Raw genomic sequence first — 17,322 nt, forward strand, 5'->3', positions numbered from 1 at the left:
CCCTTCCCGTAGGGGTAAAAAAAAAAAAAAAAAAAAAAAATCTCACCTATTTGCCAAGCTTTGGGGTATTTTATAGTTCTAATCCTCAAGGCAATCCTAACCAAGTCAGAGAAAGAAAAGTTGTTTTCTTAAACAGTCTCCTAGTGGTAAAAAGAAGAAATACAGACCTTCTGTTTTTCAGAGAGTTTGATTTTACACCCATACATTTAGCACCAGAACAATTCCCTGGAAGGCATGTGATTCCCTGAGTAAGATCACAAGGATTTTTAACCCTGGATTCAGCAAATAGGAACATGCTTTTTACAGTTTTCAGTTTGCTCTGCAGCACTACTTTCTGTTGTAGACGGATTATGAGGTTCAAATAGAAAAAAACCATATATCTCTCTCATGGTGCGGTATCTACATTAAAGTGGTGGTCATCCAGTTACTAGTAATGAAGACCAAAGACCATTTACAAATACTACTTGAAAACAGGAAACCGATGACCTTAGAAGTTTTGGTGCGTGCTCAACATGAATATTAAAAACTAGGTGGAATGAGATGGCTACATAGAGACAATTTGATCAAAAGCAAAAGATTCACCGATGTCAGAGAGGTCTTACAGCACTAGATGTGCCTGAAAACAGAAAATCTGAGTTTTTCAAGAGCTCCAGAGTTGTTCTCATATTTAATTATCAAGCTCTACAAATTCAACAACTTGCCTTGGCACCTTACAATACCTCCTAGAAACCACAGTCAATGCAATGAGTAACAGGGAAAGCAGGAGACTTCGTACACTCTGAGATTTACCACCAATTCATTTTTGTCATGCTGTTAACACGGCATTAGAATTTGCATGCAAAGGGAAAAGCTGTGTGTAAGAATACACACACACACACACATAATCCTCTGCAAGTTCATTAGAGACTTAAAGCTACAAAAATATCCTTCTAGGTCTTACGAAGGAAAATATCATACGTTTTTTCACATCACTGCTATTGTCCTTTGGATGCCCTAATGTCAGGTTTGTTGTTGTTCCTGGCATTACATTCCAAAATAAACATTTACGTCAATTTGGACTGCTAAAACATTAAAGGGTTTCAATGACAGAGAGACAGGCCTTTGTGCTAGACTAGTGATTTTGATCTACCCTATCTCTTCCAAATAGCCAGTTGTGTCCTCTCTCAAGAGGGGTGCAAATGCACCAGTTAGGGAAGTCACCCATTGAAGACAGTCAGAAGACACCTCTTGGTTGCTATTATGGATGCTGCTTGTGTTCTCCAAGCAGATTAGTTTTCATCCACAATGCTCAAACTCGTTAGGTTTCTAACTTAGGAGTCAATGTTTCTCACTACCATTTTAGGAATCCAACCACTTCGCTGTAATGCTCTTGAGTTGACAGCTGTGTTGGAACAACTATATATTTCTCCTTTCAGAAGGGAGGCTATTTCTCTTTTTAGGCTCTTGTAGGAATGCTTTTGTCTTCTCTGGTCCCTAGAGGCAAGGGAAGAAAGTTTTAGACTAGCTCCCCTTCCCCATCATTAGTGCTATAGAAAAAAAGAATTGCCATTGGAAGCGGACATCATTCAGAGCCATGGGAGCCAGGCCTAGAAATCATGTATTTCCTTTACGTGCCTGGTGAGAAAGTCTTTCTAAATACAAAAGCACTTCTACATTAATTGTCAATGGCCTATTTTCCATGATGACACAAAACCAGCAACAAAAGGATTATTACTTAGGAATCAGAACTTCTGGAGTTTGCCTAGTTTTTATCTTCTTGATATGAGATGGTCTGAAAGTCTCTTACCATCATGAAAAACAGAAGTGAAAACAGGATTTTATAAAACAGGATTAATTTGCAAGCATCATTTTCTACACCCAGCACTGATTAAGACTAAACTCAGATCTTATCTACTGTAATTCAGAGGATAGGGTAAGCAAGCTATTGGTGTTAACAGAAGCAAATAGGAATTAAAATAGCTTTTCTAAGACTTAATTCTTATCTCAAATTAAACTAGTTATACATGCCTTTGGAAAGTACAGTCAGTTAAAGCAGTTTTAGACACCAGCTTGCCATATGTTATGTTAAAATTAGACTTTTTTTTTTTAAAAAAGCAACAAATTTATGCATGAAGTATGTCTATTCAGTACGCACAGATTTTGAGGAATGCTTTTGCTCATCCAGTAATCTTTGCAGAAAGTTCCAAATAAAGCTTATTAGAAAAAAGAAACTAGTTCAGAATGCAATTTTGAAGTTAATCTTGACAATACCTCATAGAACTGTAAACGCTTTACACAAAGTAACCTCCACCAGCATTGTTTTCCCAATTTTTATTAGTGCAGTTACTTCATAGTCTGCAGAAGTACAGTTAACTGCAATGACTTTTAGATTTCAGGATAAAAATTACTATAAATTCTACAGGATCTGTACAATGATCATCTCAAGGATCAACAGAAAAGCATTTTGAATGCAAACAACAGTATGCAAGAAATTGTTGTATAATGGAGAAAGGCAACTTGGAGGGCAAGAAAAGGGGGAATATGTATGATAGACAGACTATATGTAAACAACTTACAGAAAACAACAATTACTTCATTCCAGGGCTCATGCCCCTCAGCTTCCTCTGAGGAAGCTTTCAGTTTGAATTCATACAAGTCATAGACGTGATTTCAGAGTAACACAGCCCAGATGCCACCTGAAGTGTTCTGTTGTGTCTGTACATTCACAGTTTGTTCCATTTAAAAAGTAATGGACTGGTTGCACTAAAAATGTTTATTATATCTAGTTTGTCAGTGTGATAAATACACATTAATATAATTTTTAAAAATAATAACATGGGTACCATTGAGAACTAGAGACATAAGCTGGCTAAAAATAGATATTTGAATTCCTAGCTTAGTCAGCTTGGCAGAAACAGCTGTGTTCACTGTAACCCCTAATTAGTTTGCATATTATAAGAGTTCCAAAGGTTATTTCCCTCTCAGAAACCTACTAAATTAGCCTTCACAGCACAATACTGTTACCATATCAAATGAACAGCAACAGATTATTCAGACTTTAGAGACTTACCACTATTTTTTCTGTAATGTTTCATTTATAAAGGCATATATTCTTATTTGATAAGGTAAAGGCAATCTCCTCTCTATCTGGAGCATTCAGAAGAGCCTGTCTTGAAAGGAAAAGAAAAGGTCCAGTTCATAGCTGCTTGCTTATGAACATGTACTCCTTGTTTAAAGAGCTCTGAACTCTAGTTTCAGTAATCAATGCACAAAAGCGTTCACGTAGTTCCTCTATCTATTCAGCAGCAAAAGCATGAAACAGATAGGCTTGAACACACTTCTCAACACAACACACCAGAACTGCCATGAAGGTTTTTTGTGAGCTCTCTGTGTTTTAGAAATAGTGACCTGGAGGTTGGTATTTTGGAGCCATTTTTGTTCAGATGATGGAAGAAATGCATTAGAAATCAAAGGTATTTTTTTAGCCAAACTGTACATTTAATACTATATCTTGGCCACACAGCCCAAGTTTCTGCTACATAATCTTCTGAATACATTACATTGGTGAGACTTTCAAAATGCTGACTGTCCCACCAACAGTCAAAATATCATTGAATTTACATGGCAGAAGTAGTGGCAAGCCAATGTTGAACATGCTTGAATGAACTAATGGTCAGATTTCAAAATTAAAACATAGGCAGCTCTACATGTATCAGATTCTTACTCTGCAGAAACAGGTATATCAGTGATGAAGAATGAAAGATGAGGAGCAACAAGCATTATCACAGTGCGTTTAAAATTGGCATTCACAAAATAAGTCATATTTAAGCTATCACGTTTTTGTTTTATATGTATTATGTCAGTCATTTTATTAGTATTTTCATAAACAGGAAAGGTAAGAGAATAATTTCTTAAAATATATTTCTATTGGTGAAAGAATATTTTTAAATCTACTTTTTCTAGAGACGTTTTTGAATCTACTTTTTCTAGAGACGACTATGAAAAACTACCGTTACATAAAAATCTCTGTTAGACCTTTAAAAGAACAAGCAAAGCAATACCAGTAAATGTTTAATATGAAAAAGAAAGGACTCAGTTCTAATGCAAGTAAACTCTGTTCATTACTTTGAAACACTGAGCAACTGCAGTCAGAGTTTAAAGCAATTTTTTTTTTCTTTCATGGCTAAGGGGTGTCACTCTGCATAAATTATTTCATTCACATTGGGTACTCCAATAATCTAAAAGCTAAATAAAACTTTCTAATATATTTGCAAATGTTAAGGGAATAAAGTCGCATCATGAGTATGATGTGGCACATATTCAGACCATGTCAGTATTATTTTTGTATTTAGAATACTATGGGACTGGCAACAGCCGTATTTCCAACTTTCTACTAATTCCATCAAAATTCTCAAAGTTATGAGCTCGTATGTAGAGGAAGTACTAAAACACACAAGAAAGGAAGCGGCAGGAATTGTTAAATAGGAAGTTGTGAACTCTGCATTACCTATTAAAAAAAAAGAAAAAAGATATCTACATCTTATTTAGTGGTAAACTTCATTTCCTTGAAGATGTTTGTACCATACGTTGTTTTACTGGCTTTCCTGAGATGCAATTTTTAAGTTAAAAGTGTGAGGGGAATTACTAGATTTATTTAGAATCAAGAAACCTTGTTCATTCAAAATGATGAACCATATGTTACAACAGGTACCAGCTCCATAACGTAAGTGGGTTTCCCTCCTGCATTCTGTTTCTTCCCTACAAATTAGGGTATAGTACAAAACCCCAGCAAGTTCTAATCTATCGCATAAGAATGCTTCACTCTGTTGGCCATTAGTAAGAACATAGGAAATGGAACTAAAGATTCATTCTGCCTAAGCATACTCACTACACTATTACCAAAAGCTTTTTTCTGTTTCTAACATACTGAGATTCAAGTTTAAAAAGAATGTACAATTAACAGGATTGCACAAACCATGTTCATGCCTCTGCGTGCAGAGAAAGGCCAAACTCGAGCTTTGCTCCTACAACAGAACCAGCAAATAGTCATGCTTTCTTTAGTAGTTATGTTTTTCAGCACACTGCCCAAATCTGTATTTGGGAACTTTAAGTAGCTGCAACTGCTTAAATACCGTTCCCAGAAAGAAATTACAAGTATCCTTTCTTAAACTTTTGGGCTGAAATTTGAAGAAATACACTGGATTATAAATTCACATGAACAGCTTGTTTCAGTTGGGATCTGTTTAACGTGGCTGTCATAATCACAGATGCCCACTTCACTGTACTTATAATATTCAAATTTGGAAAGGAAAATTTTAGTGATGATTAAAAGCATACTGAATTCATTGAATGGTGCAACCTACAGGTTGCCAAGCTACTGCAATGCACACAAAAACCTGCTGAGAACAAACAGTACTGCTGAAAACAGATGTTAGATAAAGCAGAATTAGGATACTCCTGTTTTCTCACGTGACTAATACGTGTTTAGGAAACCAATCTAAGCTAAGCTAGTTTAATATTAAAGCTTACAGTTTTCTAAACCTGAGACGACCAGCTCACAATCTATGGACCAAATACAGTTTTGGGGATAAGTCAAACACTGATGCCATTTCCCCTATTCCCACAAACACAAGCCTACACATTTGTTTACCTGACTATATGACTGTCAGGTCATGTAAGGGCTGAACAGGCCACGTGACAAATGCACAAGCATGTTGGTTGATGACGGGGACAGAACAAACTGTCCAGCCTTCACATGGCTCCAGGACAGAATGGTTGAGCACCTCTGTTCTACACCAAGGTTTAAGAGAAGAAGTTGCACTTAAAGCTGAATGTTTACACAACTACTTCCAGAGTAGTAAACTGTTCTAAGAAAAAAAGAGAAAAATCAATACTTTTTTGGAAAGAGAAACTTAACCCTTAAATGCTGACAGCAGAGATGTAACATTTACTGAGCTGACATTCAGAGAAGTTAAGCTACTTAGATCTGAGGTAGGTTTCTGAGCACTTTGCTTTACTAGCAGCCCTTCACACACAAATAATAATGCATATTAAGTCTTTAGTCACAGTGGATATCGATACTGCATTTTACTTATCATAAGCATAGTTTCTAGTGTGTGTTAGCATTTAGTTCACACACAGAAAAGGTGAATAAATGTATGTCTTCGGAAAAGACAATGCGTAAGAAAATCTACCTATGGCCAACAAGCCAGAGAACTTCCTGTGGAAAGATACAACCCCTCCCTTAACCCAAAAGCAGCCATACCTTACATGCTAAAATTTATTCTATATTTTATTATTTCTCCAAGTTGCAAAGCAATACTTTAAGACACTGGCAGAACCAATCCTGTGTTACTAGAGATTGTTTTAACTATCATTGCAGTGAGAGAGAGCTTTCACCTCCAGCTGTGCAGGTCATCTTCTCCCCATCTGAAAGCAACTCAAGGTTTAAAAAACAAATGTCAGTGTTGAACAGGCACATCACATAATCAAGATAAGCTTTCACGGACATCCTAATGCAGGACAGATTAGCACTCTGCACTCCAGTACATGAAAAAGACTGCAAAACTCGACAAGCTAGGCCTTCAAAGGACTATTTAATCCTCCCCATGCTAATGAAAGAGATTTGTGAGTGAGAGTAATTTGCGTGGATCAGATGAGATGTTTTGCCACCTCAGGCATCTACTAATACTGCTAGTTTAAAATAATTCACTCTGAGAACACCAATTGATTCAGCAAAGCCAAGCAACTATCATAACTTCTATCTCTATAATGACAGCATCCTCTCTGGAAATGCACGACTCCTATTACTTCCTATACTCCTCTTTTACAGCCCTGTTGTGCTGTAAAACACAGTGCTGTACCTAACGCACCACACCACACAGCTCCATTAGACTCCTGCTCATCATGTTCTACTTCCTGTCAGCCGGAGCCAGTTATCAGTCTTGGCTAAACATGCTTTATAATTTGGTGGCTATCTCAAACCCTCATTTGCAGTCTTAGCACATATCTGGAACACTTACAGGAAAAAAAAAAAAGAAAGTATAAAATGCAGTAACTTCCAAACATCTTTAAAAAACCCTTCACCCCTATCACATCCCTTTCCATTCCCCTGCCTCGCAAAAGACCATTACACTGAAGGCTTCTGAGCACTGATCCACAAAAAAAGCTTATCGACCATTAGAATCACACACAAGTGCCTCCCCTTACATGAACAGTGCTGAGGGCAAAGCATTTTTACTAGAAGACTGGATCCTTTTTCTCTAAGTATTCCAAGATAGAATTTTGCATGTAGAGAGATAGTTTTATATGGAGAACACATTGTTAGCAAAGACTTTAGTACAAGAAAACCCTAAAGATGTAGACATTATTACATGAAAACAATAAATGTTTGAGTGCTTGCTCCTAACTAGGTAGCAGTATTAACTTATTTAGCTACTCTTAAAAAGATAATAAGCACATAACAGTTTTACCACCCAAAATCCCCACTTCACGTGGTAGAGTACTTAGCAGACACAACAGCAAATAAGAAATTTCCTGCTGTCAGTCAGTCACAGAAAAATAGCCTGTACACTGGACTGTATAAAGCAATCAAGTAAAGCCTAGCATAACAGACTCGCTCCTAACGGAGGTTCTGAATGGTGAGCTTTACACAAATTATACACAAGAAATCAATGACAAATAAGGCATAAGTCAGTAGTTTCCATGAAGTCCTTCTGCTCTGCCTGCTTCTTGACAAGCTTTAAAAAGACTTGTAAGATTAGACCTCTCCACTAATGCTCTCATGTCGACTAATAAATCCAGTAACTTAGCAGCTGTAAAGATTTTACATATTTTCAACCTCCTGTTCCAGTCTTTCACCTCTACTGAAAACAAGATGAGTTTGATGGACACAGAACAAACAAGCTGCAAGAACCTGGGGGTACCCCCTGAAAACGGCCCTATTCCTGAGCCTGCCTCCAGAGAGGACAGCTGACCGCCTCAGGGTTTTGAACCTCAGGCTGCTTAGACCCTCCCTTTTCCCAAGCCGAAACTACCCATGCTCACCACCCACCTCTGTCTCTGCTTGCCTCTACCAACCAGAGCCAGGCTGCCACACGCTCTTTCATAGTTTAGCTGTCTGTTAATAGGTGTCAGTTATCAGAGTGATTGTTGTAGAAGAACTGAAAGCAATTGCTATCTAAAGGGAAATTATTAATGAGCCATCTATGTAATACTGCTCACTGGCAAATCAAACAACCAACCCCCCAACTCAATATTGTGTTTTTCAGTACACTACCAATTCAACCACAGCTAATGTTGTAATATGCAAGGATAAAAAGGATGGGTTTGTTGGTTCACAATACACGTTGTCCTTCACATAGTTACTATACTAGTTTTGAAACAGCACAAGGGCAGATTTGCTGTGGTCATGAAACACTTCAGGCCAATTCTGAGAAGATACCAATACTGGGAATGAAAACATTGTACAAGCTGAAACAAGATTCTTGTTCATGTCATCCTACAGACACTGCTGGGCACTGCACAGTTCCAGGTAGCAACTGCAATTTAATGTGAAAATTCTCCATTGTCAGAAGTTTAAGAAACAAGTGACAATGTTGCTTTCCAATTTAATTAAACTGTAAAGGGAATAAACAAAAACATTTTCTAGAGTTGGGTAGCTGTCCACTCCCCCATCCTTTGCTGATTAAAACTCTCCCCATTTTTCTTCCATTTCTGGAAATATTTGGAAAATTTCTAAAATGTGTGTATATGCATTTTGGCTGTTTCGTAAGCTATGTAGTATTTTTCCAGTTCTTGCTCCAATGACCCACACTCTCCTTCTTTCCAAAAGAAGTTCCTCTTACTAAAACCTCTTGCTCGTGTCAGAGTTCTGTTCTTCCAGTAGCCCCCATCTTTAGTCATTTACGCCTGCGCAACACAGAGCAAAGACAATTCTACACAAGGATGGCAGAGTTTTAGTCCTACTTCAAGCAGCTGCAATGACTGTTCAGAAGATCTTCTGAACTAGTATGGGTTATTTTTCCTGTCAGAAAAAGGAAGCATACTCCTCCTTAGTCGAAAATGCATTTTTAAAATAGATTTCACATTTTACTTCCTGTGATCACATTAAAAGGTCACACTGTTTATGCTACTGTAACCTGTTACTGTGGGATTAGAAATGATCTAAACAAGCAATTCTCATTCAAATGTGCACGAGGGAAGAAGGGTTATGAGAACATTCCTCTTTATGTGTAGACCACTTGTTCTTGTTCCAAATAAATATAAAGAATCTGAGAAACAGACTGTCTTTTGTAAAACAGCTCACAGCATCAAGTACTTGATGAATCAAGCACTTCACAGAAGAAGCATAAAATTCTGGGAACTTGAGATACAAGAAAAAGCACCTGAAAGATCACAAATAGAACAGCTACTTTAAGTTCAGAATACTGCTATTTAGAAGCATTTTTAACAAGAAATTATTTTAGTCCAAAAAGTATAGCAAGCTTTCTCCCCAGAGGGGACAGTTTCCTCTCTGCCTGCAGCGAACCTGCATAGCTCCACGCTCGCCACTGGTACAGCATGGAAGTTCTTCTATCACTGCATATACTGGCAGAATGCAAAACTTACTTTGTTGTTGCATTATTTCCTATTTCTACTTATGTAGAAACTGTTTTAACCTTCTTCTAATAACAGGAAAAAGACTGCACCACACGATTCAAATCTGATTCAACAATCTCTTAACAGTTGGTGAGGCGAGTAAATCTTCCTCGTCATTGATCTCTTCACCCTCAGTGCTGAAGGTGACTTTTTACCCCTCAAACCATGCGTTCCCAAAGCATCCACAACAACCAAGAGCTGAGACAACTATGGAATGACTTAAAGGCCTGGATCCTAACACAGAAGGAAACAAGATGTCCTATATACAAAGTAGAAATTCAGTTTCAGTCCCTGACAATGGAAACAGGCCTCGGAAACAGGCCTTTAATGTATCAGTATGCTACTTAAGTAACTCCAGTATGAGATTAACGCTGGATTCAGCAGAAAGGTTTTTTTATCTCTCTACTTTCTTTCACAAAAGATATGCCCAACTAGGAAGCAGGACTGTCCAAATATTTTTTCATTCCAGACGTTAACAAATCAGCCACTAAATAAGGTACGTGTTCAGTATCAGTGACACCAAAAAAATTCTGCTTAAAAGTATAGTACGATTTATCATGCCAACAAGGACAGGTGGGAGACAGCAAGAAAGTATACATTAAAAACAAAAGCCACCAGAAAAAAAATATAACATACACACACAATTTGGGAGGAATCACATCTGACTTAGTGGTGATGATAAATATTTTGATTTGAAAAATATAGAGACTCTAGCTATAATGGTTAAAACCACAGATCTCTCAAGTAAGCTGGATGTATTTATGTTGCTTCCACAAGCAGTTGCCCTTTACCAACTCGTTACTCCACTACTTATGAATGCAAAAACGTAACTTATGGAAATAACGTGTTTATCAATCCATATTCTAGGATAAAGTATTGTGCAAGGTGAAAGCATATGGAAACAGAACCTACAAAACTAGAAATAAGAGAAAAATGAATTAAAAACCTTTCCAAAAGTTTCATATTATGCTAGCTCATTTTCCTTCCCAACAAGGACATCAAATTTTTATTGCTGTCCTATGAACCTTTTTTCTTAAATGTAGAAAGCACAAACGCAATTTGAAAGTAGATCAGCTATCACTATTAGCAGAATCATATGAATTTCCAAGAATCACTTTTATCACTTTTTCTTAGTATAATATGACAAGCAAGCTGTTGAATCTTAGCTGTGTTTTGCGTGGGTGAGAGAAAAAGCACATCTAAATTCACAGGGTTTGGTAGAAAATGAATTGGCATTTGTACTACATGATCTACAAAGTGAACACACAAAAGCATTTTGATGCTGTATCATAGTGCCTCTCCCAGCCAAACCAGCAAGGGCATGTCTACTGGCACCTCAAAGATAAACAAAAAAATGTTTCTTGTGCAAATCAACATGAAACAAGTTGACCAATGACTAAAAAAAAACCTCAATGGTAAGTGCTGTAAACATCAAAGCTTACATATCAGATCAAGTTTATATTATTAATTCTGAACATTGCAGAGAATCTGTTTCCACATTTTCATAAACTTGCTTCTTTTAGGAAAAAATGCACACATTGTTCACTGGGGCTGCTTTCCTCTGACAGTGATGCTGCACACGCTTTTACAGAGGTGCAGATACAAATGTTCTAGTCTAATAGTTCTAGTCTAGTATTTTAAAAATAACAAAGTTTTAAATTTATGTAATTCTGTAAAATGTCTGAACACTGACAGCACTTCAGATCAGCACTAAAGATGATACAAAACCTTAGGCAATCCTCTAATGTTTTTCTTGTATCTCAGTTTATACTAACCTTTTTCCAAATCAGTATTACAGAAATAAGCAGAATTAAGTAAACTATAATATGAAATCCTGCACTCAGGAACATTCTAACTAACCACTCCAGCTAAGAGGTTGGGGGTTTTTTGTTTGTTTGTTTTGTTAATTTGTTAGGTTTATGGCACAATATTCAATTTTCAAGTATTTATCAATTTGTTGTTAACAAGCCTCCTACTCAACTCACATTTTGAAAAAATTTCACTCTATGCAGAGAACTTATCCCTTCCACTGCTGGACAACAGGCCTCCATTTTAAAAGAGGAGAACAAAATTGCAAGAAAGACTACGGTCACAGGAGAAAATCCTCCTATGATGTTGAATTGCCTGAAGCATTACAGGAGCTGAGCTTTTTGTCACACAGTGCTAACCTAATTTGCAGGTACTTAAAAAAAATACCAAACACACAAAACCCAAAACCCTACTAGAAAACTACTTAATATATTATCAGTAACAGAATACTGATACTCCATGCATGTTTTTAGTTCCTTCCCTTCTGTTTTACAAAAGGCATGAAAGTAATCTTGTGTTGTTTTTTTTAAAAAAAAAAAAAAACTCTCTAACACTTTACTGAATATAAATCTCATTTTGCATATGGGGAGACTAAAGAAAAAACTAGTTTATTTGACTATGGGAAAACAAATTCAGTGGCATTATATGTTGGCTGAAACAACCCACCTCTGAAACAACCCACCTAATTCTCACATTCACTGGAGTACAAATGATATCATGACTTCAAGCTTTTACCCCTTTTTATAGATTTTTTCTTTTTTTTTTCTTTGTAAACTCTTTCCTCATCCATTTTCAAAGTGGAGATCTTTTAATTAAAAGAATCATACATGAATTCTGAATTTTAAGGAATCAGTATCCTCAGATATTTAATGAGGCTAAATTCACAATCCAAATAGATTATGATGGCATGCTAGCGACACTGATCTAAAACCTGTGAATTCTTATGTTTATAAGAAAGTAGCAGTGATATTTCAGTGTAAACCACAGCTTAGAAAGTTTCAGCTAAAGAGAACCCTTGGAGAAAGTCCATTTGCAAAGCAAGTATTACAAGAAAAGATTTGATTTTAATGTTTAGTCAGCTATAGGATGAAGTTAATTCAAACCTACCCAGAATACTTAGAAAGTTATTTTAGTTTCAAAAATACTTGGTCTACCACTACCACATTTTATTCTCTACTTACAAGGGCTATTTCTATTTGAATTTAACATCATTTGGCATATGGCCAACAATGCATTCTCCTTAACTGTCAGTTTCCTTCTATATAAGTACCCTTACAGCAGACAGAGAAAGAAAGAGGAGTAAGTAACATTGGAAGAACACACTAGAACCATAAAAACCTTCCGAAGGTGCTCAGAAGCAGATGTAGCACTGTCTGCACATTGTACGATTTCTAGATTTTTAGCAAATGATCTCCCCTTAACAGTAAGCCAGAACAAGCTCCATTTTTCAATGTTCTACTTACAGCAATGCTATCGCAGAAGATTTGGATACAAGTACTTAGATTTTAAACCCTGAAAAACAAGCCAAACTAAGCGGCTCGGTAGCTCCATATAACAGGACTTGCACAATCTCACATTTGCCACCACCAGACACAATTGGTCCTGATCTGAAAAAGTTAGTAGTATAACTAACCAACGTAGCAGAGTGCCCTGAAACATCCTCAGTAGCACAAAACATACTATCACTTGCAATTGAAAGTAAACACCGGTTTTCACGGAGAGGATACTGACTTTGCAAGCCACAGAGACTTAGCTACTTCATCATTGTTAGCCTCTCCCACACTTGTATCAAGATTCAGTGGCTGTATAGCACTGGAAAACATGGAATGTCTTTAGCTGTATTGAAGGAAAAAAGAGAGTCCCTGCAACTATCAGTTCTAAACTAGCTTTCCATAACTGGAGCCAATTAAGCTAAGCCTCGAATGAATCAACATAGCATGAATTAAGAAGCGGCAAGGCATGCATGCACAGACCTGCATTTTCAAGTAGCAAGAACTGGCAGAATAAAGCACAAAGATGCATTTATAATAAGTCATGCTCATGCCACAATTTATCTGCTGCAAAGAAGTTTAAAGTTTTTTAGCACCACAGCAGAAGAGTAACCCAAATGCTTATAGACTGCAGCAGCACAAAGTCTGAACTCTCACTGCAGCTTATAAACCGAAAACACTAGTAGAACTTCCTGTTCATTTACTTTAAATATACAACACAACCACACTATTGTAAGTCTACAGGGTCAACCATTTCACAGTTTACTTTCAACATTAAAATCTATCTACATATTCTACAAATATTTTTCCAGAGACAGCGAATACATAAAGAACTTCCTATGCCTTTTCTCTCTTGACAGATACCGAAAGGTCCATGATAGCTTTCTATCTTCCTCCCATAATCTGAGTAAAGCTTATTGACTTCCATAATTTGTAGTATTTTAGTTTAGCTTAGAGAGGTTTGGGAAAAAAAAGTAACATTCACATTAACATTAGTTTAAAACACCCTTAAAAATTAGTAAAGAAACTGAGAACTCAGTCTCTTTGTGTCTCTTACAGGCCTCAAACCAAACTGTAACTACACTTCAGCTTTCCAGAGCACACACAGCAGTACAGTTAGTTCTGTTTTCAGTATACTCACTTCCAAACATACTGGAAAATCTAGAATCTGAAAAAATAGACTATACCCACTTCTTTCTTATTTTATATTCTACTGACTACAAAAATTAGAAAAGAGTGCACATTTTAGTTTAATTTTGGTACCTTCACATGGAAAGCTCTGTATGAGCTGTCCCCTTAGATGTTTCTGTAAAACCAAGTGTCAGCTCTGCCTCCATCCATATTGTATGGGATCCCCAGCTGAATGGTGGATCAGTAAATAATTCAGAGGTATCTTTACCTCTGGTAAAGATACTGGTATCTTTACCAGTAAAGAGGTATCTTTACTGTTACTGATAAGCACATCAAAGTTAATATAAAGGCAACATACTAAAGTCAACATATCTAGTTTATATAAACACAAGAAGCAACTCTACCTGTATTTGAGGGTTGTGTTTTTAAGATAGTATCTCATTCTATCACCATGTGTAAGAAGTTAGAAACTAAAATACCTCCTAAAATTCTGGAAGACTTCTGCATATAAAATTACTATGAAAATTTGATATTGCACTCACTGTGAGCAAATGAAAATTCAATGTTCCTTTGATATTCTGGACAAATATCTGTATCTTTCTCTCCCCTGCTCTAACAGCAAGCCGAAACTGTGCTTTTCTTAGCTTTGGGCTATTGCTTTTTTGTTGTGACATCTCCAGAGTGAATGCTTTTCATTCCTATTGATACTTTAATGATATTTATGCAGGGTGTGTATCATTCACTTACCCTTAAGCATTTGTTTTCTGTTGCATACCTTTATCACAGTATCACATTGCAAAGCTCACATTTAATCTGCTGTCCATTTTCCTTTAACTTATTGTTATGGAAGAGGACTTCAATTTTAATGGGCATTCCTTATGCTTAGACCAGGTCTCATTTTATTAGTTATCTTCTAAGTATGTATCTCTACAATACAAGCAACAGCCAGAACCAGACCAGTCCTTTTTATCTATTGGGTCTCTGAACAACCTTTACAGGATCTCATGGCTCATAGTTCTTGTAGCAAGTAAATCTAGATGAAAGTAAGGGACAGTACTGGGTATTTAAAAAAAATACAAAACCAACAAAAAACAACAAAACATGGAGAACTTCATCAGTGTTCACCGTTTTGACCAGCTACAGCAGAGAATGGTTCCACTACACATGCAGTGCCCAAGACATGATTGTCACAAAATCACCTACACAAGGTTTTCATTTTGCAATGTTTTTGTCTCCATCCTGTGATTATTTACACCTAAAATATAATCTAAATTTTATTCTTTCACAACTGCAGTATTATCATAGCTGAACATAGCTTCCCCTTGTCCAGAAAAAAGAAACTTGGACAATTTTAACCCTTCAAAGTCACGTGGCACCCAGACAAGTCTCCTCGTAGCCATCCTTCCAATTAGCTTCACCTCCCTGTAGTATTCATAATTTCTCCCCAGGATGCCGTGCAGTTCTGTATCTCTAGATAATAGATTTAACCAAGAAACAAGAGGAAGTGACTGTTAATAAACTGCATTATGCTTCACTCGGAATACTGGTGAACATTTTTGGACTTTAGCAGTTATAATCATAACACCTAGATACTAGAATCCTGTGGTACAGTTAACTTGGGGGAAGACTTTTTTCTGCACCAATAACATACATTATTCTACTTACTCAATTCTTTAGGCAAAGACTGGTATTTGTAGAAAAACTGCATTGTTAAGGTCACAGCCCAGACATCAAAAGCACTGATTATAGTGAAGTACATTGTTCTTCCAGATGTACATAATCTGCCAAGATGTCATTTTCAACAGCTGATATTTAGAAGCAGGATGCAGTTGAGAAACTGAGTTACATTACATAGATGCACATACTCACTAATCAATCTTAAGGGGGGAAAAAAAAAACCACAAGCAAAAAAACCCTCCTCTTGTGCTTGTCAATAATTGGATGCAAATCAAAGAATCACTTCAGTCTTTTTTTTTTTTTTTTTTTGAGTTGAATTTTAGTCCTCAATCAAACCTCGTGCTGTGCCACAGTCTGAGCAGGCTACCGAGTCACATCATTCAAAGAAAGTAGCACAAAAGTATCACTGAATGCTGATCCCACATTGAAAATATGCCACAGTCCTCCATTCTCCTTATACATTTCACTTCTGTAATTAAATTGCACCCATAGAAATATACCATCTCCATTACAGAGCTATATTACTCAAAATCATATCCTGAGCACTAAGCCTGCAACATACCAAATCGTCAAGAACAGTTTAGCAAAAACATAACGTCATATATGCACATGACTTTCAACTGATACAGTTAGCAAGCACTGAAACTCTGCAGGAAATGAAATACTCTAACAAAAAATAGACCTCCTGAAAAGCATGCTCAAAATTTCATGCTTATTCTCGAACTGCCAAACAACTGGAGATGTTCATCCTGCAAGCTACTACTATTAAAACCTGTAAAACTTGCCTGCTGTGATTCTGAAACTGGAGTTCATTTATTTCACTTTTATAAAACTCCAATCTTTCTTTTAAATGTCTATTTCCAGAGAAATTCATAGTGAAAGGGAAGCAAAGCCCAACTTCTATGTTGCAAATATGAACTTAAAACTCATTAGTTTATGCAATATACAAGCTTAAACATTCGAATGGCTTTTACAGTAATGCTGCCTGATCTGACTGAACACATCCACCCAACCACTCATGTACTGCATCTTCTCTAAAACTTCATTTTGGATAAATGCTCAAAGAACTTTTTAAAGAAAAAAGTCCTGATTTCTGTTGCTTGTATGTGTGAAGCTGGATCCAGCTGGCAAATATTCTTACAAGCATTCACATTTGCCACACAGGTTTTTTAAAATGTCACAAAAATTCTAAACTTGGTAAACGAAATAATAAAAAATAGTACCAGATAACTGCTCAAGCTGTTATTACTAACAAGCTGTTTCCAGGCTCTGTTCTATTATTAAAGTGACTGAAAAACTAGGTGCATGCAATGTTGCCCATCACTGTTTTTCTGTTAAAAAAAGAAAAAGACAAATACGATACTTGGATTTACTCCCTGAAGGTTAGGAAAGGGGCAGTTTTAAAAGGTTACTGAGAAGGTATGTCCATGCTTAGCTCCAGGTGGACCCGGGAGCGAGAGCAAGAGCGCGGCTGAGGGATTTCGCTGAGGAAACTCCTTCCAGGCTCGCTCGGCAGGGCGGGGGTGCTGCCCCGCTCCTGCCCCGGGCAGACCCGCAGAGGCACGGCAGCGCAGCAGGCCGCCCCCGCCCCGCCGCG

At 36.9% G+C, this 17,322-nt stretch overlaps 1 protein-coding gene across 1 annotated transcript in view; it reads right to left on the reverse strand.

Annotated features, from left to right (window-relative positions):
- The window catches only part of PTPN1 (protein tyrosine phosphatase, non-receptor type 1), a 32,405-nt gene extending 29,296 nt beyond the window's left edge, over positions 1-3,109 (reverse strand). The window contains exon 1 of the mRNA XM_009274069.2: positions 3,050-3,109. The gene's annotated coding sequence lies outside the window, so the exon portion shown is untranslated. The remainder of the gene's footprint in view (positions 1-3,049) is intronic.
- Positions 3,110-17,322: the final 14,213 nt, after the last annotated feature.

This window comes from Aptenodytes forsteri, unplaced genomic scaffold (assembly GCF_000699145.1).
Source record: "Aptenodytes forsteri isolate BGI_AS27 unplaced genomic scaffold, ASM69914v1 Scaffold159, whole genome shotgun sequence".
Taxonomy (NCBI): domain Eukaryota; kingdom Metazoa; phylum Chordata; class Aves; order Sphenisciformes; family Spheniscidae; genus Aptenodytes; species Aptenodytes forsteri.